This window comes from Chelonia mydas, chromosome 23 (assembly GCF_015237465.2).
Source record: "Chelonia mydas isolate rCheMyd1 chromosome 23, rCheMyd1.pri.v2, whole genome shotgun sequence".
NCBI classification, from domain to species: Eukaryota; Metazoa; Chordata; order Testudines; family Cheloniidae; genus Chelonia; species Chelonia mydas.
This window is the reverse complement of record NC_051263.2, coordinates 11,702,285-11,727,728: the sequence shown is the minus strand read 5'-3', so window position 1 is coordinate 11,727,728 and position 25,444 is coordinate 11,702,285. Positions and strand designations below refer to the sequence as shown.

At 45.1% G+C, this 25,444-nt stretch overlaps 1 long non-coding RNA gene across 1 annotated transcript; it reads left to right on the top strand.

Moving 5' to 3' along the window:
- Window positions 1-691: 691 nt before the first annotated feature.
- On the top strand, window positions 692-25,444 carry LOC122463631. The gene is made up of 3 exons (XR_006287175.1): window positions 692-771; window positions 17,833-17,865; window positions 25,420-25,444. It is a non-coding gene; the product is annotated as an uncharacterized LOC122463631 (long non-coding RNA).

The following is a 25,444-nucleotide window of genomic DNA, read 5'->3' as shown; positions in this document are numbered from 1 at the left end:
CTTTGAGAACACCTTCACATTGGACCCACAGAACATTAGGAAGAACAATATCTTGTCCATGGCTTGCTTTGGGGTTTAGGAAGGAGGAAGGCATCTGGGAACATCAAGTGAGGCAGCCATGCACACATCCAGAGGCAGAAACAAAAACGTCTGGGGAACTTTTACAGCAATAATATGAGTATTGGGTGAATTTAGACACCTACAGGGTTCAGCAGCAGCCAAACAGTAAGTTCATGGATCGCAGTGTCCCTTGAGAGCAGACTTAGGCACCTCTAGGTGCCTACGTCCAGTACTGGCAAAACATGTTCGTTAGTACATTAGCTAGCATATTTTAAGAAACACTTTTAAATCTGGTGAACACACATTTTTAGGCAAATATGAAAATATCAACTGTCATTCTAAAGCTCCTGGTCCTGCGAGCAGATGATTAACTTTATTACCCTGTGTGATCCCATTGAAGTTAAGCATACGCATAAGTGTTTGCAGGATTGAGACCTTACACAGATAAAATAGGGGTTGTTTTTTTATGTTTGTGTTGCTCCATAAAGTGATATTACAGCTTCTTGTCTGATATAAATCTAATGTGAGCTGCTTGAGCAATGTTTTTTATCTGAAATGGTATTATATTTCTTACAATATTGAATAATCACCGATGTTTGTAATATTTCTTGGATGATTCTTCTACCACAGATTGGATTCAGATATTTATTCTGATAGTAGTTGTCCCGATCTTCTTCATCTCTGTCATCAACCTGTTCATCAGTTATAAAAGTGAGTATTGTGATAAGAATTTGCACCTTAAACTATTGATTGGTATAATATATTTTGAATACATTTAGGAAACGAGCGAAAATTTTATCTTAAAATTGTTACTGTTGCTGGGATCACACATTCCTATAATGACAAATGGATTTTGATTGGTATTTAGTAATGACATGGCTTTGACAGTCATTCTTCTTCGAGTGGCCTCTACATATTCCCACTCATACGATCAAGGCACCTGTGCCGGGAGCTACTGTAATGTTCCAGAAGGCAGAATCTGTTGGGGTTACTCACACTTCTCTCCCCTTCCCTTTCAGTGGTGTAAAAGGGGATCAGCCCCAACCACCCTTCAGCTCCTTCCTACCATGTAAAGTGCAGCAACCTCCGATCAATCATACACAGGATCTTCCATGCTGCTCTCGTCGAGTTTCTTTCTTTCTGCCCTTCGGAGGCAAATGTCATTTACAGTAGATCAATTGTCACTTGGTCTGATTTCCTGTAGAAAAAGAAGAGAAAAGCAGATGTCCATCCAGGATGGGTTTTGTCTGGATCCTTGGAAGTGGGAGGGCTACCTTGCACACCCCTCAGGTCCAGTCCATTGAAGTCTGGTCATCTGTAAATCCAGCATCCATATAAGGATCCACTCACCAGCAAGGTCCCTGGGTTGCTCCAGCTTGACCCAGCAGTCCTGGCTGTGAGGCAAACTCTCAGCCGATCTAGGGCTGCTCACTCAGCTGTTGTTCTGACTCTGCAATCAGCAGGGTTGGCAGTGAATCACCCCTCAGGTATGCGACAGCAACCTATCACAAAGCAAAGACTGGGTCAGATGACCCCAGGCTCAATTATTTCCACAATGCCAGCAAAGCTGCAGATGAGTCTGAGCATCAGCACTACCCAGCCAGGGACCCTCCTGCTGCCTCGCAGTGCAACAGACTACAGCAACTCCCAACCCTTGCGCCTGCCCCTGCCCCTGCTCCTGCCACAGAGTTGCTTCAGCCCTGGCCTTGCCCTGGACTAGCCTTATTCCAGTCTCACCACTGACCTGCTCCAGCCTGGCCTCTGTCTTCTTATCCCCTCTAAATCCTGACATCTGGCTCTGGTCCTGACACTCATTTGGCTGCAGACTCTGATCTCAGTTTTGACCCTTGTCCTACCCTATATCATGATTCCAGTACAACCCCTAGCCCTGGCCTAACATTAAACCGAGCTGTGACTCATGATCCAACCACTAGGTAAGATTGCTGGAGGCAAGGCCTGATATACCAGTCTAGCGTCTCGTTTTTCATTCCCTCCCCTTGCAGCTAAAAATGAATTTTCCTCTTTAAAATCAGAAAACTCCATTCTGGAATGGAAGCAGAAACAGAGAATATGATATTTAAAATTTTGGATAGTGGGAGAATTTGGAGTGAGGGAGAGGTGGAGTACAGAGGCAAGGAGAGGAGAGATGGTGTCTCTGGAAGGGATAGGAAGAAAATACACTGATATTTGGAGGACGATGAAGAGGGGATGAGAGAAGAAGGAGGAGGCGGCAAAAGAGATAAATTGGAATTATCTGGATTTATCACCTGTCAATTCATGGAGGTGGCAGGTGCAAATATTTTTATCAGGCCCCTTTTCCATATGGAGGTGTGCTGAGGTTTCATGATGGATTATATGCCACATGCAGCTACCACATAATATAGTAACACCCTGAGCACCCCTGTGTGGGGAGAGAGGCAATCATCTGCTGAAGGAGGAACAATGGTAGGTATTGGACTGGGGTGGAGATGGCAGATACTAACAGCTCTCCCAGCAGAAGCAGAGGATGGAGTGGGTGTGCCTTCTCTTTGATTGGGAGCACATATTCTGTAGTATGCAGTACTGCAGGGTCCATGCCTCAGCGCATGTCTTTGTGATGAGGGGGGGAGAGGGATGCCCTCTAAGGGCACAGGATGGCTTTGGAAGAAGGAGACGGTGTCCTTATGGATAGAGAAGGTTTTTTTTATTTCCTGTTCTAAGGCTGCTGAGAGCTGTCGCTCCATCTCTTCCAAATCTGACCTTGTCACATATAGAATCATAGAAGATTAGGGTTGGAAGAGACCTCAGGAGGTCATCTAGTCCAACCCCCTGCTCAAAGCAGGACCAGCACCAACTAAATCATGAGATACTTTGTCATTTTAGTGTCTGAAAAAAAGGACTGCCTGTTAAAAGTGACATACAAAGAGATAAATCATAGAATTATAGAGTCAAAGGATTGGAAGGGACCTCGAGAGGTCATTCAGTCCCCAGCCCTAATGGCTGGACTAAGCAGTAATTAGACCATCCCTGACAGGTGCTTGTCTAACCAGCTCTGACAAATCTCAAATGACGGAGATCCCACAACCTCTATGAACAATTTATTCCAATGCTAAACTACCGTGACAATTAGGAAGATTTTCCTAATGTCCAACCTAAACTGCTCTATCAAGGTTCCTTCCCCACTATGAACTCTAGGGTACAGATGTGGGGACCTGCATGAAAACCTCCTAAGCTTACTTTTACCAGCTTAGGTTAAAACATCCCAAAGGTACAAACTATTTTACCCTTTGCCCTTGGACTTCCACTGCCACCACCAAACTTTATCTGCGTTCCTGAAAAAACAGAGTTTGGAAACATCTTTCCCCCCAAAATCCTCCCAACCCTTGCACCCCACTTCCTGGGGAAGGTTTGGTAAAAATCCTCACCAATTTGCATAGGTGACCACAGACCCAAACCCTTGGATCTTAGAACAATGAAAAAGCATTCAGTTTTCTTACAAGAAGACTTTTAATAGAAGTAAAAAAGAATCACCTCTGTAAAATCAGGATGGTGAATACCTTACAGAGTAATTAGATTCAAAATATAGAGAATCCCTCTAGGCAAAACCTTAAGTTACAAAAAAGACACAGACAGAAATATTCATTCTATTCAGCACAGCTATTTTCTCAGCCATTTAAAGAAATCATAATCTAACACATACCTAGCTAGATTACTTACTAAGTTCTAAGACTCCATTCCTGTTCTGTCCCCGGCAAAAGCATCACCAGACAGACACAGACCCTTTGTTTTTCTCCCTCCTCCCAGCTTTTGAAAGTATCTTGTCTCCTCATTGGTCATTTTGGTCAGGTGCCAGCGAGGTTACCTTTAGCTTCTTAACCCTTTAGAGGTGAGAGGATTTTTCCTCTGGCCAGGAGGGATTTTAAAGGGGTTTACCCTTCCCTTTATATTTATGACACGCCCCCCAAATCGCAGCTAGGGTGAAACGCTGGCTGGGATTTCTTCCTTGAGCTCTAGGAAAAACAGAGTTAATAAGACACATGCACCTCTAAATATACTACCAAGTACATGAAGACTAACAATATTTTCCACATCTCAAGGATGATTTTAACCAGTTGATTCCGGGAAACTTTCACGGGAGAGTGTATCAGCCACTTTGTTAGAAGCTCCTGAGATGTGTTGGATGTCGAAATCAAAATCTTGGAGTGATAAACTCCACCGAATAAGTTTTTTGTTATTTCCCATGGCGGCATGAACCACTCTAGAGCAGCATGGTCGGTTTGCAGGTGGAAACTCCGTCCCCAAACATATGGGCGTAGCTTTTCCAGGGCTTAGGCACTGGCGTAACATTCTTTTTCACTGACTGACCAGTTGCTTTCCCTCTCAGACAGTTTTTTGCGGAGAAACACTACAGGGTGGAATTCTTGATCAGGTCCTTTCTGCATTAAAACTGCTCTGACACCATGCTCGGACGCATCTGTGGTTACAAGGAACGGTTTGTCAAAGTCTGGGGCCCTTAGTACAGGGTCAGACATGAGTGTCGCTTTAAGCTGGTTAAAGGCCTTCTGACACTCTTCGGTCCACTGAACGGCATTTGGCTGTTTCTTTTTGGTTAGGTCTGTCAGTGGGGCGGCGATTTGGCTGTATTGCGGTACAAATCGTCTGTAATAACTGGCCAAGCCTAAGAAGGATTGAACCTGTTTCTTTGACTTTGGGACAGGCCACTTTTGGATGGCCTCCACTTTGGCCTGTAGGGGGTTGATAGTTCCTTGACCCACCTGGTGTCCAAGGTAAGTCACTCTGTTTAGGCCGATTTGACACTTCTTAGCCTTAACAGTTAGTCCTGCCTCCCTTATGCGCTCAAAGACTTTTTGTAGATGTTCCATGTGTTCTGCCCAGGAATCCGAAAATATGGCCACATCGTCCAGGTAGGCAACTGCATATTCTCCTAATCCCGCTAGGAGACCATCTACAAGTCTTTGGAAGGTGGCGGGTGCATTTTGCAGCCCGAAAGGGAGTACATTAAATTCATACAGCTCAACATGTGTGGTGAAGGCTGACCTTTCCTTCATGTGGGGACCTGAATGAAAACCTCCTAAGCTTACTTTTCCATAATTAATGGCTCCTAGGCACTCCTGGACCGTGAATGGCCCTTCCCATGATGCTTCCATTTTATGGGCCTGGAGCGCCTTTAAGACCATGACCTGGTCCCCTATTTTGAAGGAACGCTCTCTCCTATGTTTATCATACCAGGCTTTTTGCTCTTTTTGAGCATCCTTTAAGTTTTCTTTAGCAAGGGCTAAAGAGGTTCGGAGGGTGTTTTCTAGGTTGGTTACAAAGTCCAGAATGTTAGTTCCTGGAGAAGGTGTAACTCCCTCCCATTCCTGCTTCACCAACTGTAATGGCCCCTTAACCTCACGGCCATATACAAGTTCAAATGGGGAAAACCCTAAACTGGGATGTGGTACAGCTCTGTAGGCAAAGAGCAACTGCTGCAACACTAGGTCCCAATCATTGGAGTGCTCATTTATGAATTTACGTATCATGGCCCCCAAAGTTCCATTAAACTTCTCCACCATGCCATTTGTTTGATGGTGGTAAGGAGTGGCAACCAAGTGATTTACCCCATGAGCTTCCCAAAGGTTTTCCATAGTTCCTGCCAGGAAATTAGTCCCTGCATCTGTGAGGATGCCGGAGGGTAAACCTACCCTGCCAAAAATGTCTGCTAGTGCTTGGCACACACTTTTAACCCTGGTGTTGCTTAGAGCTACTGCTTCCGGCCATCGGGTGGCAAAATCCATGAAAGTCAGTATGTACTGCTTTCCTCTGGGTGTCTTTTTCGGAAAAGGACCCAGAATATCCACAGCTACTCGCTGAAATGGAACTTTAATGATGGGGAGTGGCTGGAGAGGGGCTTTGACCTGGTCTTGGGGTTTTCCTACTCTTTGGCATACTTCACAAGACCGGACATAGGTAGAAACATCCTTGCCCATTCCCTCCCAGTGGAATGACCCCCCGCAAATGGTCTTTGGTCCTGTTCACCCCAGCATGGCCACTAGGATGATTGTGGGCTAAGCTGAAGAGCTTGGCCCAGTATTTAGTTGGAACTACCAACTGTCTCTGAGGATGCCAGTCTTCCTGGTGTCCACCAGAAAGAGTTTCCTTGTATAAAAGTCCTTTTTCTACAACAAACTTGGATCGATTAGAAGAGCTGAGAGGCGGTGGGTTGCTCCGTGCCGCCGTCCAAGCTCTCTGGAGGCTTTCATCTGCTTCCTGTTCGATCTGGAACTGTTCTCTTGATGCTGGAGACATCAGTTCCTCAGTGGATTGTGGACCTATGCTTGGTCCCTCTGGAAGTGATGTAGGGGATGGGGCTGTTTCCGTTGACTGTGAACCGCTCTCTGCTGGGACACTATTTTGGGGTTCAGGCTCCGGCTTGTATAGGGTTATGGGCTGCTGCCGGTTCAGGTTCGGTGGGGCCCTCTGGTGTTGAGGTTGCAAGTACTGGATTCAGTGCTGGCAATGGGTCTGGTGCTGGTTTTTCCACTGGTTCCGTTTCTGGGACTGGTTCCATCTGGGTCTCTGGGATTGGATCCACTACTGCTGTTGCAGACATTGGCCTGGGGTCCGGGTCCATCACCTCTGACCGGGTCCTGATAGAAGTTTCCGGAACAGAGCTAGGCCTCACAGCTTGTTTAGCCTGGCTGTGGGTGACCATTCCCACCCTCTTGGCCCGCTTCACGTGATTGTCCAAGTCTTCCCCCAACAGCATGGGGATGCGATAATCATCATAGACTGCAAAAGTCCACGTTCCTGACCAGCCTTGGTACTGGACAGGCAACTTGGCTGTAGGCAAATTGAAAGAGTTGGACTTGAAGGGTTGAATCGTCACTTGGATCTCCGGGTTGATTAAATTGGGGTCCACTAAGGAAGCATGGATAGCTGACACTTGTGCTCCGGTGTCCCTCCACGCGGTGACCTTCTTCCTGCCCACACTCACAGTTTCCCTCCGCTCCAAGGGTATCTGGGAGGTATCTGGGCCTGCAAATCTTTGGTGTGATTCCGGTGCAATGAACTGTAATCTGTTGGGGTTCTTGGGGCAGTTGGCCTTTATATGCCCCAGCTCGTTACATTTAAAACATCGTCCAGCTGACGGGTCACTGGGGTGAGGCGGGTTGCTGGAGAATGGGGTGGTGGGACGATAAAGTGTCTGGAGGGTTCTTTGGGAGGTAGTGGGGCCTTGGGCGGCCCCCAGTAATAGGGTGTGGTCTGGGGCTGTCCCTTCTGGTCTCCGCTCCAACTGCAACCAGTTTTCTTCTTCTCTGCCACCACCACCCATCTGGCTCCAATCTCTCCTGCCTCGATTACAGTTTTGGGCTTCCCATCTAGGATGTATCTTTCTATTTCCTCAGGAACACCCTCTAAGAATTGTTCCATTTGCATGGAAGGGCAAATTTACTGGAGATTCAACACTTGCTCCTGATATCCAGGCATCCCAATGTTTCACAATGCGGTAGGCATGTCGGGTAAATGACACGTCTGGTTTCCACCTTAGGGCTCTGAACCTCCAACGAGAATGCTCGGGTGTTATCCCCATTCTGACTCTCGCCTTCGATTTAAACAGTTCATACTTGTTCATGTGTTCTTTAGGCATTTCAGCCGCCACCTCAGCTAAAGGTCCTCTGAGCTGCGGCCTCAGCTCTACCATGTATTGGTCGGTAGAGATGCTGTACCCAAGGCAGGCCCTTTTGAAGTTTTCTAAGAAGGCCTCCGTATCATCGCTTGCCTTGTAGGTGGGGAACTTTCTGGGATGGGAAGTGGTACCTGGAGAAGGATTGCTAGGGTTTGTTGGTATATTCTGCTGAGCCTTTACCTTCTCCATCTCCAAATAGGTTACCTTGCATAATGACTTAGCCACTCCCAGTCTCTATTCAAGCCTAAGTTAATTGTATCCAATTTGCAAATGAATTCCAATTCAACAGTCTCTCGCTGGAGTCTGGTTTTGAAGTTTTTCTGTTGTAATATCACAACTTTCATGTCTGTAATTGTGTGACCAGAGAGATTGAAGTGTTCTCCGACTGGTTTATGAATGTTATAATTCTTGACATCTGATTTGTGTCCATTTATTCTTTTACGTAGAGACTGTCCAGTTTGACCAATGTGCATGGCAGAGGGGCATTGCTGGCACATGATGGCATATATCACATTGGTAAATGTGCAGGTGAACGAGCCTCTGATAGTGTGGCTGATGTTATTAGGCCATGTGATGGTGTCCCCTGAATAGATATGTGGGCACAGTTGGCAACGGGCTTTGTTGCAATGATAGGTTCCTGGGTTAGTGGTTCTGTTGTGTGGTATGTGGTTGTTGGTGAGTATTTGCTTCAGGTTGGGGGGCTGTCTGTAGGCAAGGACTGGCCTGTCTCCCAAGATTTGTGAGAGTGTTGGGTCATCCTTCAGGATAGGTTGTAGATCCTTAATAATGCGTTGGAGGGTTTTAGTTGGGGGCTGAAGGTGACGGCTAGTGGCGTTCTGTTATTTTCTTTGTTAGGCCTGTCCTGTAGTAGGTGACTTCTGGGAACTCTTCTGGCTCTATCGATCTGTTTCTTCACTTCTGCAGGTGGGTATTGTAGTTGTAAGAATGCTTGATAGAGATCTTGTAGGTGTTTGTCTCTGTCTGAGGGGTTGGAGCAAATGCGGTTGTATCGTGGAGCTTGGCTGTAGACAATGGATCGTGTGGTGTGGTCAGGGTGAAAGCTGGAGGCATGTAGGTAGGAATAGCGGTCAGTAGGTTTCCGGTATAGGGTGGTGTTTATGTGACCATTGTTTATTAGCACTGTAGTGTCCAGGAAGTAGATCTCTTGTGTGGACTGGACCAGGCTGAGGTTGATGGTGGGATGGAAATTGTTGAAATCATGGTGGAATTCCTCAAGGGCTTCTTTTCCATGGCTCCAGATGATAAAGACGTCATCAATATAGCGCAAGTAGAGTAGGGGCATTAGGGGACGAGAGCTGAGGAAGCGTTGTTCTAAGTCAGCCATAAAAATGTTGGCATACTGTGGGGCCATGCGGTTACCCATAGCAGTGCCGCTGATTTGAAGGTATACATTGTTCCCAAATGTAAAATAGTTATGGGTAAGGACAAAGTCACAAAGGTCAGCCACCAGGTTTGCTGTGACGTTATCGGGGATAGTGTTCTTGACGGCTTGTAGTCCATCTTTTTGTGGAATGTTGGTGTAGAGGGCTTCTACATCCATAGTGGCCAGGATGGTGTTATCAGGAAGATCACTGATGGATTGTAGTTTCCTCAGGAAGTCAGTGGTGTCTCGAAGGTAGCTGGGAGTGCTGGTAGCGTAGGGCCTGAGGAGGGAGTCTACATAGCCAGACAATCCTGCTTTCAGGGTGCCAATGCCTGAGATGATGGGGCGCCCAGGATTTCCAGGTTTATGGATCTTGGGTAATAGATAGAATACCCCAGGTCGGGGTTCCAGGTGTGTGTCTGTGCGGATTTGATCTTGTGCTTTTTCAGGGAGTCTTTTGAGCAAATGCTGTAGTTTCTTTTGGTAACTCTCAGTGGGATCAGAGGGTAGAGGCTTGTAGAAAGTGGTGTTGGAGAGCTGCCGAGCAGCCTCTTGTTCATATTCCGACCTATTCATGATGACAACAGCACCTCCTTTGTCAGCCTTTTTGATTATGATGTCAGAGTTGTTTCTGAGGCTGTGGATGGCATTGTGTTCTGCACGGCTGAGATTGTGGGGCAAGTGATGCTGCTTTTCCACAATTTCAGCCCGTGCATGTCGGCGGAAGCACTCTATGTAGAAGTCCAGTCTGCTGTCTCGACCTACAGAAGGAGTCCACCTAGAATCCTTCTTTTTGTAGTGTTGGTAGGGAGGTCTCTGTGGATTAGTATGTTGTTCAGAGGTTTGTTGGAAATATTCCTTGAGTCGGAGACGTCGAAAATAGGATTCTAGGTCACCACAGAACTGTATCATGTTCGTGGGGGTGGAGGGGCAGAAGGAGAGGCCCCGAGATAGGACAGCTGCTTCTGCTGGACTAAGAGTATAGTTGGATAGGTTAACAATATTGCTGGGTGGGTTGAGGGAAACGTTGCTGTGGCCCCTTGTGGCATGTAGTAGTTTAGAAAGTTTAGTGTCCTTTTTCTTTTGTAGAGAAGCAAAGTGTGTATTGTAAATGGCTTGTCTAGTTTTAGTAGAGTCCAGCCACGAGGAAGTTTGTGTGGAAGGTTGGTTTTTTATGAGAGTATCCATTTTTGAGAGTTCATTCTTTATCTTTCCCTGTTTGCTGCAGAGGATGTTGATCATGTGGTTCCGCAGTTTCTTTGAGAGCGTGTGGCACAAGCTGTCAGCATAGTCTGTGTGGTATGTAGATTGTAATGGATTTTTTACCTTCAGTCCTTTTGGTACGATGCCCATCTGTTTGCATTTGGAAAGGAAGATGATGTCTGTCTGTATCTGTGCAAGTTTTTTCATGCAGTTGATAGATTTCCACTCCATATGGCTAAATGCAGTGCCTTGCATCATGACAGGTTTCAGAGTAGCAGCCGTGTTCGTCTGTATTCACAAAAAGAAAAGGAGTGCTTGTGGCACCTTAGAGACTAACCAATTTATCTGCACATAACCTTTCATGAGCTACAGCTCACTTCATCGGATGCATACTTTCCACAGTATGCACCAGGAAGACTGGCATCCTCAGAGGCAGTTGGTAGTTCCAACTAAATACCGGGCCAAGCTCTTCAGCTTAGCCCACGATCATCCTAGTGGCCATGCTGTGGTGAACAGGACCAAAGACCATTTGGGGGGGGTCATTCCACTGGGAGGGAATGGGCAAGGATGTTTCTACCTATGTCCGGTCTTGTGAAGTATGCCAAAGAGTGGGAAAACCCCAAGACCAGGTTTTTGGCAGGGTAGGTTTACCCTCCGACATCCTCACAGATGCAGGGACTAATTTCCTGGCAGGAACTATGGAAAACCTTTGGGAAGCTCATGGGGTAAATCACTTGGTTGCCACTCCTTACCACCATCAAACAAATGGCATGGTGGAGAAGTTTAATGGAACTTTGGGGACCATGATACATAAATTCGTAAATGAGCACTCCAATGATTGGGACCTAGTGTTGCAGCAGTTGCTCTTTGCCTACAGAGCTGTACCACATCCCAGTTTAGGGTTTTCACCATTTGAACTTGTATATGGCCGCAAGGTTAAGAGGCCATTACAGTTGGTGAAGCAGCAATGGGAGGGAGTTACACCTTCTCCAGGAACTAACATTCTGGACTTTGTAACCAACCTAGAAAACACCCTCCGAACCTCTTTAGCCCTTGCTAAAGAAAACTTACAGGATGCTCAAAAAGAGCAAAAGGCCTGGTATGATAAACATGCCAGAGAGCGTTCCTTCAAAGTAGGGGACCAGGTCATGGTCTTAAAGGTGCTCCAGGCCCATAAAATGGAAGCATCGTGGGAAGGGCCATTCACGGTCCAGGAGCGCCGTGTTAATTATCTCATAGCATTCCCCAGCTCCAACCGAAAGCCAAGGTGTACCATATTAATTCTCTAAAGCCCTTTTATTCCAGAGAATTAAAGGTTTGTCAGTTTACAGCCCAGGGAGGAGACGACGCTGAGTGGCCTGAAGGTGTCTACTACGAAGGGAAAAGTGCTGGTGATGTGGAAGAGGTGAACCTCTCCATGACCCTTGGGCGTATGCAGCGAGAGCAGATCAAGGAGCTGTGCACTAGCTACGTGCCAACGTTCTCAGCCACCCCAGGACTGACTGAACGGGCATACCACTCCATTGACACAGGTAATGGTCACCCAATTAAAGTCCAACCTTACCGGGTGACTCCTCAAGCTAAAACTGCTATAGACCAGGAGATCCAGGATATGTTACAGATGGGTGTAATCTGCCCCTCTGGAAGTGCATGGGCATCTCCAGTGGTTCTAGTTCCCAAACCAGATGGGGAGATACGTTTTTGTGTGGACTACCGTCAGCTAAACGCTGTAACTCGCCCAGACAACTATCCAATGCCACGCACAGATGAACTCTTGGAGAAACTGGGAAGGGCCCAGTTCATCTCTACCTTGGACTTAACCAACGGGTACTGGCATGTACCGCTAGATGAATCCACCAAGGAAAGGGGAGCCTTCGTCACACGTGTCGGGCTGTATGAATTTAACGTGCTCCCTTTCGGGCTGCGGAATGCACCTGCAACCTTCCAAAACTTGTAGATGGTCTCCTAGAGGGATTGGGAGAATATGTAGTTGCCTACCTGGACGATGTGGCCATATTTTCGGATTCCTGGGCAGAACACATGGAACATCTACAAAAAGTCCTTGAGCGCATAAGGGAGGCAGGACTAACTGTTAAGGCTAAGAAGTGTCAAATAGGCCTAAACAGAGTGACTTATCTTGGACACCAGGTGGGTCAAGGAACTATCAGCCCCCTACAGGCCAAAGTGGATGCTATCCAAAATTGGCCTGTCCCAAAGTCAAAGAAACAGGTTCAATCCTTCTTAAGCTTGGCCAGTTATTACAGACGATTTGTACCGCAATACAGCCAAATCGCTGCCCCACTGACAGACCTAACCAAAAAGAAACAGCCAAATGCCGTTCAGTGGACCGAAAAGTGTCAGAAGGCCTTTAACCAGCTTAAAGCGACACTCATGTCTGACCCTGTACTAAGGGCCCCAGACTTTGACAAACCGTTCCTAGTAACCACAGATGCGTCCGAGCATGGTGTCAGAGCAGTTTTAATGCAGAAAGGACCTGATCAAGAATTCCACCCTGTAGTGTTTCTCCGCAAAAAACTGTCTGAGAGGGAAAGCAACTGGTCAGTCAGTGAAAAAGAATGTTACGCCAGTGCCTAAGCCCTGGAAAAGCTACGCCCATATGTTTGGGGACGGAGTTTCCACCTGCAAACCGACCATGCTGCGCTACGGTGGCTTCATACCGCCATGGGAAATAACAAAAAACTTATTTGGTGGAGTTTAGCTCTCCAAGATTTTGATTTTGACATCCAACACATCTCAGGAGCTTCTAACAAAGTGGCTGATGCACTCTCCCGTGAAAGTTTCCCGGAATCAACTGGTTAAAATCATCCTTGAGATGTGGAAAATATTGTTAGTCTTCATGTACTTGGTAGTATATTTAGAGGTGCATGTGTCTTATTAACTCTGTTTTTCCTAGAGCTCAAGGAAGAAATCCCAGCCAGCGTTTCACCCTAGCTGCGATTTGGGGGGCGTGTCATAAATATAAAGGGAAGGGTAAACCCCTTTAAAATCCCTCCTGGCCAGAGGAAAAATCCTCTCACCTCTAAAGGGTTAAGAAGCTAAAGGTAACCTCGCTGGCACCTGACCAAAATGACCAATGAGGAGACAAGATACTTTCAAAAGCTGGGAGGAGGGAGAAAAACAAAGGGTCTGGTCTGTCTGTCTATGCTGCTTTTGCCGGGGACAGAACAGGAATGGAGTCTTAGAACTTTTAGTAAGTAATCTAGCTAGGTATGTGTTAGATTATGATTTCTTTAAATGGCTGAGAAAAGAACTGTGCTGAATAGAATGACTATTTCTGTCTGTGTGTCTTTTTTGTAACTTAAGGTTTTGCCTAGAGGGATTCTCTATATTTTGAATCTAATTACTCTGTAAGCTATCTACCATCCTGATTTTACAGAGGTGATTCCTTTACTTCTATTAAATCTCTTCTTGTAAGAAAACTGAATGCTTTTTCATTGTTCTAAGATCCAAGGGTTGGGTCTGTGGTCACCTATGCAAATTGGTGAGGATTTTTACCAAACCTTCTCCAGGAAGTGGGGTGCAAGGGTTGGGAGGACTTTGGGGGGAAAGATGTGTCCAAACTACGTTTCCCAGTAAACCCAGATGAAGTTTGGTGGTGGCAGTGGAAATCCAAGGGCAAAGGGTAAAATTAATTTGTACCTTGGGGAAGTTTTAACCTAAGCTGGTAAAAGTAAGCTTAGGAGGTTTTCATGCAGGTCCCCACATCTGTACCCTAGAGTTCAGAGTGGGGAAGGAACCTTGACACGCTCTCTGTCTGGGAGGGAGGCCACACACTTGCTAGAAGTCCTCTGGAAGGGGACAGTTCAGGTGGGAATTAGCACTGGGACTCCTGCCATTCGTCAAGATAGCACAATACTTTGTCTAGGGGCCCTGGTCCTCCAACCAGGCGGGGCACCAAACAGTTAGAGGGTTCTAGCCTGCAATCAGGGTAGAGCAGCACTGTCTATAAGACCCAGCCCTCAGGAAGGGTCGGGCTGCAAACAGTTAGAAGGCTCTGGCTGGTATTCAGGACAGAACAGTAACATGTCTATTAGCCCAGGCCCTCAAACAGTGTGGGGCAGCAAAGTCTAGGAGGCCAGTCCCTCGACAGGGCAGGGCAGAGAAGTCAGGATTCTCTGGCCTGTAGTCAGGACAGGGCAGTAGTGAGTCTATACACTAGGCCCTCAAACAGGGCAGGGCAGCAAACAATCGGGGGTCCTGGCTATGGCAGACCACCAACAAACACAGGTCTCTTGGCCTATGGTAAAGAGGCAACCACTCCGAGGCTCCTGGTCTGGGACGTGGTGGAGTTGGGTGGGCCCATGTCCTCTTACCTCTGCCACTCCACGACGTCCCAGCCCAAGGCCCTAACAGTGGTGGAGCGCTCCTCTACTGGGTCAGCGGGGAAATCCAGCCACAACACGCTGGCCAGCGGTCAGTCAGCAACACAACCAAACTATATTAGGCTCCCCTAGGCTACTTCCTATGCCGTGGACTACTTCCTACACTCCTGTTCGAGAGGGGTACCTGGGGCCATCGTCCATCTTGCTGAGATAAACAGCTAATGGCAGCCACAGCAAATCCTACATGTCTCTGGCGATAAGCAAATTTAGCAGTCCCTCCAAATCTTGGGTGCTGCAGCAGTTGCTGTAAGGTTCAAGCTCCAGTGGTGGGGAAGAGACATCCTTCTCCTCCAGTGGCTCCTCTCCGACTGAGCTGGAGGGCCTTCCCTTTATACTTTTTGTTCCTATCCCACCCCTCTGCTTCCGGTGGGGAAGGCAGTGGTGTCCCAGCTCTGCCCACCAGGGGGTGGTTGCCTCTGTCCTTTGGTCCATCTGGGAAGGAGGCAATGCCCACTCGCTCCTGTTGTGCTCCAAGATGAGCCTCTGCATATTCACACTCTCCTACCACCTTCCCAACTTCTTTGGAGTCTCTGTTTAGGAATTCTCAAGTTAGAGGAAGGCACTGAAGGGAAGTTGGGGCTATTTCCCCTTTGACACCATCAGAACCCTCCAGAATGGGAGGAAGAGATGAGGGCGAGTAACCCCAGTGGATGCCGCTCTCCAGAATATCCTGGTGGCTCATGATGCACATATCTTGATGAGTGTAAATATGCAGAGGCTCACTGCAAAGTACTCCAGTTATAAGTAAGTAACCCTAGTTCCTGAAATGCCATATTTTAATGCTCAAATTTAAAAATTTGAGTGATGATAAAACAGTGCAACTTCTCAGTGTCCCATGCTACATTACCCAATGGAGTGCTTGGGATGCAGGACGAATGCAACACCAGTCCATGAGGTTCGGTGCACTCCTCCACTGCATCAGTCCCACTCACAGGCTGGTGAGGGGTGAGGTAGGAAGGAGGGAGATGGCCCAAAGCCTGAAGTTGTGTCTGGTCCTTATAATATGGTGCAAAGGAGATGATTTCATAGAATCATAGAATATCAGGGTTGGAAGGGACCTCAGGAGGTCATCTAGTCCAACCCCCTGCTCAAAGCAGGACCAATCCCCAACTAAATCATCCCACCCAGGGCTTTGTCAAACCTGACCTTACAAACCTCTAAGAAAGGAGATTCCACCAACTCCCTAGGTAACCCATTCCAGTGCTTCACCACCTTCCTAGTGAAAAAGTTTTTCCTAATATCCAACCTAAACCTCCCCCCTGCAACTTGAGACCATTACTTCTTGTTCTGTCATCTGCCACCACTGAGAACAGTCTAGATCCATCCTCTTTGAAACCCCCTTTCAGGTAGTTGAAAGCAGCTATCAAATCCCCCCTCATTCTTCTCTTCTGCAGACTAAATAATCCCAGTTCCCTCAGCCTCTCCTCATAAATCATGTGCTCCAGCCCCCTAATCATTTTTGTTGCCCTCCGCTGGATGTTTTCCAATTTTTCCACATCCTTCTTCTAGTGTGGGGCCCAAAACTGGACACAGTACTCCAGATGAGGCCTCAACAATGTCGAATAGAGGGGAACGATCACGTCCCTCGATCTGCTGGCAATGCTCCTACTTATACAGCCCAAAATTCCATTGGCCTTCTTGGCAACAAGAGCACACTGTTGACTCATATCCAGCTTCTCGTCCACTATAACCCTTAGGTCCTTTTCTGCAGAACTGCTGCCTTGCCACTCGGTCCCTAGTCTGTAGCAGTGCATGGGATTCTTCCATCCTAAGAGCAGGACTCTGCACTTGTCCTTGTTGAACCTCATCAGATTTCTTTTGGCCCAGTCCTCTAATTTGTCTAGGTCCCTCTGTATCCTATCCCTACCCTCCAGCTTATCTACCACTCCTCCCAGTGTAGTGTCATCTTCAAACTTGCTGAGGGTGCAATCCATGCCATCCTCCAGAGCATTAATTAAGATATTGAACAAAACTGGCACCAGGATCGACCCTTGGGGCACTCCTCTTGATACTGGCTGCCAGCTAGACATGGAGCCATTGATCACTACCCGATGATCTAGCCAACTTTCTATCCACCTTATAATCCATTCATCCAGCCCATACTTCTTAAACTTTCTGGAAAGAATACTGTGGGAGACCGTATCAAAAGCTTTGCTAAAGTCAAGGAATAACATGTCCACTGCTTTCCCCTCATCCACAGAGCCATTTATCTCATCATAGAAGGAAGTTAGGTTAGTCAGGAATGACTTGCCCTTGGCGAATCCATGCTGGACTGTTCCTGATCACTTTCCTCTCCTCTAAGTGCTTCAAAATGGATTTGTTGAACCATTTATGCCCACATAAGGGTGAGGCACAATGTGGCCTTTATTTTGTTTTGTAGAGTGGGTGGTTGGGTGCGTGCCCAGGGGGCAGGGCTGGAGATTAAAGGAAAAGGGAGGAAGAGACATCTTGCCAGACATTGTCAGTTTCAGCTGGGAAAAGTTGGCAAGATGCTAAGCAAACCAGATTCTGAATTCAGTAAAGACAAGTGCAAAGTACTAGACTTAGGAAGGAAAAATCAAATGTGCAACTACAAAATGGGGAGTAACTGGCCAGGTGGTAGTGCTGCTGAAAAGGATCTGAGGGTTATAATGGATGACAGATTGAATATGAGTCAATAATGTGGTGATGCTATGAGGCTAATATCAGTTTGGAGTGTATTAGCAGCAGTGTTATATGTAAGACATGGGAAGTGATTGTTCCACTCTACTCGGCACACAGTGCTTTACTTAAGCAAGATAATAGTGCCCAGTGTCTTGAAAGATTGAGTTCTTAGTGACTTGCATGACATTCCAAAGAACACTGAAACTATCACTTTGGGGGTAACAAACTGGATCTTTAAGAGGAGTATGACACTGCCATGAAATGTGGTGTGTTCTTGTTATGGACTGTAGAAGTTATTTTAGGCTGAAGAAAAAGGGAAACCTTTACTGAATGGAAGATTACGCTCTTTTTCTGAATCTTGTGTTTGGTAACTTGAATAAGAAGATCCTATATGGTACATGTGCTGAACAGTAACTGGAAAATTATCTGCATGCCTAGATTAAATACCTTATATCTTTTTTCTATTTCAGGAAATCACAGGGAACAGCATGATCCTGAAGCAGGTAAAAACATTGTAGGCTAATCTAAAATATTAGCAAGTGTTAACTGCCATGCCATGTATAATATTTTTGTTTGATGATACAGTGTGTATTGTCAAGAAAGGGTAAGTCTAATGACACAGGTCTGCCCAGACTGACACCCCCTGCAATATAATTGGCCACTGTCAGCAGACAGGATACTGGGCTAGATGTGGACAAATTGGAGAAAGTCCAGAGAAGAGCAACAAAAATGATTCAAGGTCTAGAAAACATGACCTATGAGGGAAGATTGAAAAAAATTGGGTTTGTTTAGTCTGGAGAAGAGAAGACTGAGAGGGTACATGATGACAATTTTCAAGTACATAAAAGGTTGTTAAAAGGAGGGAGAAAATTTGTTCTCCTTAACCCCTGAGGACAGGACAAGAAGCAATGGGCTTAAATTGCAGCAAGGACGGTTTAGGTTGGACATTAGGAAAAAAATTCCTAACTGTCAGGGTGGTTAAACACTGGAATAAATTGCCTAGGGAGGTTGTGGAATCTCCATCATTGGAGATTTTTAAGAGCATGTTAGACAGACACCTGTCGTGGTGGTCTAGATAATACTTAGTCCTGCCTTGAGTGCAAGGGACTGGACGAAATGACCTCTCGAGGTCCCTTCCAGTCCTATGATTCTATTCTATTAGATGGACCATTGATCTGATCCAGTGGCCATTTTTATGTTCTTAACTGGAGTTATATATATTGAGGTCAACTGGATTGCACAGGGAGTAAGTCGGGGAGAATTTATACATAAACATTGAAATCAATGGGATTATTCATGTTCTTAAAGTTTAGCCTGTGCTTAAATACCTTGCTGAAATTGGGGTCCTCAGTCTAAACACCCTTGAACTTTGGTTGGACAGGGAGTGCAAAGTATTAAATGTATTTAAACAATACTGGAAAGTACATATAAAAAGCTATGTTAAAAGGAAGTTATTTAGGTTGCAAAGTCAAACATTTGAAAGTTAGACAATGCTAGATATACAATTGCCAGAGCAACCTTAATTCTGTCCACACGTGCATCCATCCTGTGCACTGAATGACACAGGTGATCATATAATTAAAGTCTATATCATAATACGTGAAAGTGATAGACTCAAAGAGCTCAATCTATTTAGCTTTACGAAGGGAAAGTTAAGAGGTAACTTGATCACACTCTATAAGTATCAATACGGGGAACAAATACTTAAGAATGGGTTCTTCAGTGCAGCAAAGAAACTATAACACAATCCAATTGCTGAAAGTTGAGGCTAGACAAATGGAGAGTGGAAATAAGGTGTAATTTTTTACCGGTGAGGGTAATTAACCAATAATAAAATATAATAAAAATTGTAATTAACCATTGGAACAATTTACTAGATTCATGGTGGAATCTCCACCACTGACAATTTTTAAATAAAGGTTGATTTTTTTTTTAAACAGATCTGCTCTAGGAACTATTTTGGGGCAGTTCTCCAGCCTGCGGTATACAGGAGGTCAGACTAGATGATCACAATGGTCCCTTTTGGCCTTGAAATTGATGCATCTATGTCTGCACAGGCAACTGCAAATCTGGTATTTCCTAACTTTCAACTGCTTGATTTTGGCACTTAAATAACATTAATTTAATGTAGAGTTTTTGTGTATATAATTTCCTAAGCTTGTTTTAAAGAAAACAAGTTCCAGCAATTTCAGTGATGTGGTAGTGTAACAACTCCTCCACGATCAGCAACGTTTGAATCCTGAATCTTCAGCACCACAGCAGACTAACTCTGTTAGCTGGCAGCGGGAGAAGGATGTTATTCCAGAGGGCGGAGTGTAGGGGGGGAATCAATGGGGCCATGTGGTGGGTCTGGGGTGTCAATGGAGTGTAAGGCCAGCCCTGCAGCATCCCACTCATTCACAAGCTGGAACATGTGGTAGTTCCTGCCTCATATGCTGCTCCCAGATGGAATCTGGGCCACTAGGGACACATCCTGGGTCAGGGTGGGGACAGGCCTGCCCAGCTCACTCTGACCATAGCTAGATCTGCTCTGACAGCTCCCAGCTATACCCAGTGTAGGGTGTGGTGCTGCCAGTTTGGCAGCAGCATGATTTTGGCCTTAAACAGTATCTCGTTAGTAATTATTTTGGGGTCTGGCAATATTTTCCTGAAGAACAAATGTGAAAGAATAGGAAATGGGGATTTTTGACAGTTTTGTTGCATGTTTAATTTTTTAATAATAATAATGAGATGTCAAATATTAGGGTCACATGGAATTTGTTTAGTCAAAGAATCCAACTGTGCACTTGCAGAGTTCCACCAAGACTGTGGGCGCTGAGTTAGATCCAAAGGGGACTTAGACTCAGCAGTGCAATGCCTCGCTTTAAGCACCCTGTTGCTTAGTGCAATTCACAGTCACAATGTAGGTGCTCAGGCTCCTTGTACAATGCATAGGGAGAGGTGGGTGCCTAAAAAGGGATTCACAGAAGTCAACATGCTGTGCTGCCTAAAGCAACCAGTAGGAATTGCTGATGAAACCAGCATGGCCTAAGCTTAACCCTCAAAGAGAACTGGCTACTTAAGTCAGGTCAACTGCAGAAAAGGTTCCTTTTTACTCTATATATCAGTAGTTAGAGCATTCACCCAGGACGTGAGAGATGTGGTTTCAAATCCCAACTCCACCTGACATGGAGCAGTGATTTGACCCCATGTTTCCTTCCTCCCCTGAGAACTGTTATGAGGGGCCTCTTAGTGTCTACTATTAAAGGTATTCCACTATGTATGAAGTACTTAGTCATTGGATCAGGGACTGGAAATCGGGCCACCCACTTCCCAGGTCAGTGCCCCAACCACTGGGCTCTAGAGTCTCACTCACTCCTTGCTGCAGTGACTATTCAAGTATTTCATATAAAGTCAAACAGGTTGAAGAGGACAGATTGAGAGAAGAACCCCCAACATAATACCCTATAGCCCACCCAGTGGTTCAGGCATTTACCTGGGAGGTGGAAGACCTATGATCAAATCCCTGCTCCAAATGGGGTACTGTGGCATTTAAACGCAGATGTCCCACGTTTTGGGTGAGTGCGCTAACTACTCCTGAGGGGCCTAATCTGGTAAGCCTGCTCTTGGACAGGCTCTGAGATGGCCTACCTGTTCTGGCCCCACAGGAAAGATAGTGGGGGATCCCCTAGCTTGAGCATCCTGCTAGGGCTTTGCTTTGAACTAGGCAACAGGTCTTAAGCTGCTTTTCACAGGCCCACCAGCCAAATTTTAGGCACCTACAGGTTTAGGCACAGGGTATAAAATTCTTTGTGTGTGTGTGTGTGTGTGTGTGTGTGTGTTCCCTCCCCCCCCCTTGGGGGGGGGAGGGGGCGTGTGGGGGCATTGTGCCAGCATACAGAACATTGTATGTGATTATATTATATCCTGGAAAATCTAGGGAGGGTAAAAAGTGAAAGACAGACTGGGGCATAAAGACCTGCAGCACCTGGGCAGGGACAAGCCAAAGTCTTGGGGAGCACAATTGCCCCTTTATGCCATAGCAAATGAGGCCCCGGGTTAGACAGCAGCTGAGTAAAGGTTTTGAGGATCCAAATCTTGGAGTGAGGTATCAAAATGGGCAGTTAGGCACCTAAATCCCTTTGTGGACCTAGCCTCTGGGCTTGTTTTTCAACCTCTTTGGGGACAACCTGACAGCAAAGAACCACAGGTGTAGGCAAAGAGAATTTCTTAACCACAGTTGACTTTACTCTTAAAGGCAGCCTTAGAGTTACAGATTTTTTAAAAATAACAAACACCTGAAATTCAATCCTCAGAACAGTTCTCACTACCCTGGGTGTCCTGGGGTTTGGGAAGTGTCCCTAGGGGAGTCCACTTATTTCTTATCTCCACTCTCTTCAGCTAGGTGTTCTGTTCCTGGCTACAAAAAAGCCCCTGAGCTTAGAGACCATTCAGCTTTTAAAACAGCTTCTGACACCTTTTTCCACTTCTACCAGGGAATTTTCAGGCTCCACCCTTTATAAGCAGAGTAATTTAAAGTCACTGGGCTTGCTTCCAGCAGAACTATTGTCCCACTGGGATAAAGCCCTTCAAACCTGATGACTACTGCTTGCTCTGTCACAGCTTCCAGATATAGTGCATCCACTATGTGTTAAATCTCTGATACATAAGGGCTACTCTAATCCAAAATTAATATAATCATAAATGGTCTTCACAAAACAAAATGGAGTTCATCAGTTGACAAAGACATTCAAAGTAGAGCTGGCTGGGAATTTTGTACAAATCATTTTTTTTCATAGAAAGATGCCAATTTGTTGAAACTGAAACGTTTATGAAACAGGTTTGTATTCAATGATGCTCCAGGTTTGAAAAAAAGCTTCAAAGTTGTCACAACATTCTGACATTTTCAAAACAAAATATCCCAATACAAATGATTTTTATTCAAAATATAATCTAAATATACTAAAAAGGGGGCTAAAAAAAGAGAAAACGTCAACATTGAAATGCAACATTTCAATATTATTGAAACAAAATATTTCAGTTGGCCTGAGCTGAATTTTTGTTTAGATTTTGACTTTTTGGTTTGTGAATATTTTTGAGATTTTGACTTTGTCCCCATTTAAGGTGGGAAAAAGACAAACTCTTGAAAGTATTCCAGGGATGGAAAATCTATTTTCCACCCAACTCTCATTCAAAGCCCTGGATTGATACATGAAGCTAATTCTTTGAACATTCTAGCCACATCTTAAACCCTTACATAATAACAGCCTCCAATCCACTCATAACTCCTGAGTAGGTTCCCTATATAAAGACTGTCTAGTTAGTGACCGAATTTCCGCAGATCATATCATGTGTGAAGAGCCAGCACAAGAAGCATTTTGCCACTGTCCCTCCTCAGCACAGGAAGCCTCCAATCTTGGGTGACATTCAATACAAAATGTCATAGTTGCAGTGCAGCCAACCAGTACAATGAACTGTAAAAGGAATATGTGGTGTAGGGGCCTCTGCAACAGATACAATCTGGTGTAGCTGGCTCTAAACCCCCTTCAGAAGTCCCTAGCACAGGGGTTATGCTGCTGCAAGGCAGCTGGGGCCATACTGGGGCATTTCTATGAGCTGGCTAGTGTCAGATAGTGCAACCATACATAGGGTCTGTTACAGTTCAGGGTGCAAGTTAGAGCAGCTCTCAAGCCTGCTCTAACCTGCATCAAAGAGTGAACCAGCAGCCCTGCAATAGGTGAGGACACAGGCAAGTTTCAACCCCATTGTTCCTGTGCCTGTCTCCACATTGCTGCAGGCTGAAATAAAGTTCTCACTTTTCAGGGTAATTCAAAATATTACATAAACTGAAGAGGCTGAATTATGTTTGTGAGTGAAGCAGTATTAAAATCTGATTTTGTTTGTGTACAGACAAACATAACATTACATAGGGTGATAGTTTAAAATGATCAAGGAGGAGTGAGGCACCCAACTTCCAATGACTTTTAGTGAGAGTTGGGCACCTACCTTCCCTCTGTGCCTTTGAAAATGTCCCTAGATTTTTATTGTATTTAATCGCCTTTAGCTAATTCGGTCAATTTCATGCTCTTCAGGGCAATTCAAAGTACTACATTCACTTAAGAGCCTGAATCATGCTTGTGAGTGAGGCACAGATTTAAATCCTGATTTTTTTGGTGCACAAACCAAAACATAATATGGCATAGTAGAGGTGATATTTTAAAAGGCACAAATAGGAGTTAGGCACCCAACTTCCAATGGGAGTTGGGCACCCACCTGCCCTTTTTACCTTTAAACATCTCCCCCTAATTTTAATTTTATGTAATTGCCCTTAAGTAATTTGATCAATTGCAGGTCGTTAGAGACCTGATTTTGTATATCCATTCATGCTTTTGTATCAGAATTTTGTAACATCATCTCCAGATGATTTAAACTGATTAAAGGTTTTCTGATTTTTGTAGCACTACTCATGGGGGAACATAAGTGTGTTTGCTTCTGAAAATCTGAGAACAGCTCTACAATCAGGGGGATTTTGGGAAATGTTTTCATTCTTTATCTTTCATTACAATGTGTCTGACCAATTCACAAACCTCTGCACAGGGTAGGAAGATACATTTTAAGGCTCCATCTCCTGAGATGTGTGTCTCCTCAGTTCCCACTAATTTCAGCAAGAGATGGGGGTATCCCACACATCAGAGTATTAATGCTTTGAGCCCAGTTTACTCTCCTTATTCACATGAGTACTCTTTAGAGCTGGTTGAAAAGTCAAGGTTCCCCCCCACCTCGCAAAAAAAAAAAATTCCAGCTGAAATGAGTTTTTCAAAATGTAAGATAAATATACTAAAAATGGGCTAAAAAGGAAGAAAAGGTCAGAATTGAAATGAAACATTTCAAAATTATTGAAACAAAATGTTTTAGTTGACCCGAGCTGAATATTTTGGTTTGTTTTTGGTTTTTTGTTATGTAAATATTTTCAAGATTTTGTCCCCATTGCGGTGGGAAAAAAAGTCAAACCCTTGAAAATATTCCAGGATTGGGAAAAATATTTTCCACCCAACTCTAATTCAAAACCTTGCACTGATATGTGAAGAGTAACTCTTTGAACTCTCAAGACACATCCTAAACCCCTACATAATAACAGCCTCTGATCCACACATAATCCTTGAGAAGGTTCCCTGTATAAAACCTGCCTACTTAGGGGCATAATTTCTCCAGACCCTATCTTGAGTGTGGAGGGATGGCACAAGAGGCCTTTTACCACTGTCCCTTCTCAGCACCAAAAGCCTCAACTCTTGGGCTAGATTCAGAAACTGTCCTTGGGAAATGTCATAGTTGCAGTGCAGCCATCTGGTACAAAGAACTGTAAAGGAATACATTGGTTTTAGGGGGACTCTGTGACATACAATGTGGGGTAACTGGCTCTAAGCCCCCTTCAGCAGTCTCTAGCTCAGAGGTTACATTGCTTCTGGGCAGATGGGGCCATATCTGGGGCGTTCCTATGATCTGGCTATTCTCATAAAGTGCAACCATACATAGGGGCTGTTATAGTCAAAGTGCAAGTTAGAGCAGCCCTCAAGGCTGCTCTAACCTTCATCATTGACTTAACCAGCAGCCCTGGAATAGGTGGGGTTGTGGGCGAGTTTACACTTTTTAAATCTTGTGCCCATCTCAGTATTGCTGCAGGCTGAAGTAAAAAATTTCACACTCATCAGGGTTATTCAAATTACTACACAAATGTAAGGGGCTGAGTTATTTTTGGTGAGTGAGGCACAAGTTTAAATCTTGATTTTGTTTGTGTATAAACTTAAATATAACATGAAATAGTAGAGGTGATATTTTAAAAGGCACAAGTAGGAGATAGGCACCCAACTTCCAATGTCTTTCAATGGGACTGAGGCACTGAACTTTGTGCCTTTGAAAATCTCCCTCTAATTTTTATTATATTTAATGGTCCTCAACTAATTTGGTCAATTCCAGATGGTTGGAGACCTGACTTTGTATTTTCATTTCATCCATTATCAGAGAATTTTGTAACATCTCTAAATTATTTAGTCTGATTAAAGATTTGCTGATTTTTGCAGGACCACTCCTGGAGGACCATGGTAA